We start from the raw sequence: 2,578 nt of genomic DNA, 5'->3' as shown, positions 1-2,578 counted from the left end.
TACCTCTCCCAGGCATTGTAAAGGGATTCATTATCCTCTTGTTTAAAGCCTTGGATGTCCATCCTTAGCTGTGTCATCCTTTTTGGAGGGTAAAAATGATTCAGGAATTTTTCTGATAACTGTTTCCATGTCTTTATGCTTGCTGTAGGTTGGTTATTCAACCACCTTTTTGCTTGATCTTTTACAGCAAATGGAAACAGTAACATCTGTAGACATCCTGATCTACCTCTTTATCAGTATGTGTCAGCAATTTGTAAGAACTGTGCCAGAAACTCAGTAGGTTCTTCCTCTGAAGACCGGAATACTGGCAATTTTGCTGCACTATGATAATGAGTTTGAGGGTTTAGCTCAAAGCTGCTTGCTTTGATGGGAGGTACACAGATGCTACTCCCATATGCAGCTGTATTGGGGTTGGCATAGGACCCCAGAGTCCTTCTGGACTGGTTAATTCCACTTAAGTCCATAATGGACAAAAGGGAAATGATAACAATTGCAAAGAGATAAATTTGTTGTTTTTTTTTTTTTTGAAATAACCGAAAAATAAAAATAAAAACAAAAGGAAATTTAAAATAAAAATTCGAAAGTCAAAAGGAAAATAAAATAAGATTTCGAAAATTAGAAAGAAAATAGATCAAAGCAAATTGAGAACTGAATCAATTAGTTAATTAAAAAGATTTTGAAAACAGCAATTAAGAAGATATGATTGAAAAGTTTTTTATGAAAAAGATTTGAATTTTTTTTTAAAAAGAGGAAAGAGAAAAACACAAAATGACACCAACTTAAAATTTTAAAAATCAAACACTATTTTTTTCGAAAATTTTAAGAAAAACACAAAGGGACACCAAACTTAGAACTTTATGTATCAAAAAGGGACTAAGAGCATGCAAAAATCGAAATCAAAAGAAAACAAAAGCATGCAAATGACACCAAACTTAAAATATGAAACTAGACTCAACTAAAAGACTCTAAACCAACAAAAATAAAACAGTCCTAATCTAAGCAACAAGACAAGCCGTCAGTTGTCCAACTCGAACAATCCCCGGCAACGGCGCCAAAACTGGTGCACGAAATTGCAATAACACTTTTGCAATCCCGCACAACTAACCAGCAAGTGCACTGGGTCGTCCAAGTATACCTTGCGTGAGCAAGGGTCGATCCCACGGAGATTGTCGGCTTGAATCAAGCTATGGTTATCTTGTAAATCTTAGTCAGGATATCAAATTATCGGATTGATTGTGAAAAGTAAAAGAACATGAATGGTTACTTGTTTTTGCAGTAATGGAGAATAGTGAGGTTTGGAGATGCTCCATCTTCTGAATCTCTGCTTTCCTACTGTCTTCTTCATCAAACACGCAAGTCTCCTTCCATGGCAAGCTGTGTGTAGGGTTTTCACCGTTGTCAGTGGCTACCTCCATCCTCTCATTGGAACGATTCCTAATGCCCTGTCACGGCACGGCATTCCATATGTCGGTTCTCAATCAGACCGGAGTAGAATCCAGTGATTCTTTTGGCGTCTGTCACTAACGCCCCGCCTTCAGGAGATTGAAGCACGTCACAGTCATTCAGTCATTGAATCCTACTCAGAATACCACAGACAAGGTTTAGACCTTCCGGATTCTCTTGAATGCCGCCATCAGTCTAGCTTATACCACGAAGATTCCGATAAAAGAATCCAAGAGATAACTACTTAATCTAAGGTAGAACAGAGGTGGTTGTCAGGCACATGTTCATAGTTGAGAATGATGATGATTGTCACTGATCATCACATTCATCCGGATTAAGAACAAGTATTATCTTAGAATGGAAGCAAGCATGATTGAATGAGAAACAGTAGTAATTGCATTAATCCATCAAGACACAGCAGAGCTCCTCACCCCCAACCATGGGGTTTAGAGACTCATGCTGTGGAAGAAAAGGTGTACAATGTCATAAGGTCGCATTTCGTACTGATTACAAAGTCAAAAGGTCCTATAGTAGTAAACTAGTATCCTAAGGTTTACAGAAATGAGTAAATGACAGAAAAATCCACTTCCGGGCCCACTTGGTGTGTGCTTGGCTGAGCATTGAAGCTTTTATGTGTAGAGACGTTTTCTGGAGTTAAACGCCAGTTCTCATGCCAGTTTGGGCGTTTAACTCCAAGTTTTATGCCAGTTCCGGCGTTTAACGCTGGAATTTCTGAGGCCGGTTTGCTACGCATGTTTGGGCCATCAAATCTTGGGCAAAGTATGGACTATTATATATTGCTGGAAAGCCCTGGATGTCTACTTTCCAACGCCGTTAAGAGCGCGCCAATTGGGCTTCTGTAGCTCCAGAAAATCCGCCTCGAGTGCAGGGAGGTCAGAATCCAACAGCATCTGCAGTCCTTTTCAGTCTCTGGATCAGATTTTTGCTCAGAACCTTCAATTTCAGTCAGAAAATACCTGAAATCACAGAAAAACACACAAACTCATAGTAAAGTCCAGAAAAGTGAATTTTAATTAAAAACTAATAAAAATATACTAAAAACTAACTAAAAGATACTAAAAACATACTAAAAACAATGCCAAAAAGTGTACAAATTATCCGCTCATCACTCATA

This window comes from Arachis stenosperma, chromosome 2 (genome assembly GCF_014773155.1).
Source record: "Arachis stenosperma cultivar V10309 chromosome 2, arast.V10309.gnm1.PFL2, whole genome shotgun sequence".
NCBI lineage: Eukaryota > Viridiplantae > Streptophyta > Magnoliopsida > Fabales > Fabaceae > Arachis > Arachis stenosperma.
Note: the sequence above shows the minus strand (reverse complement) of the source record.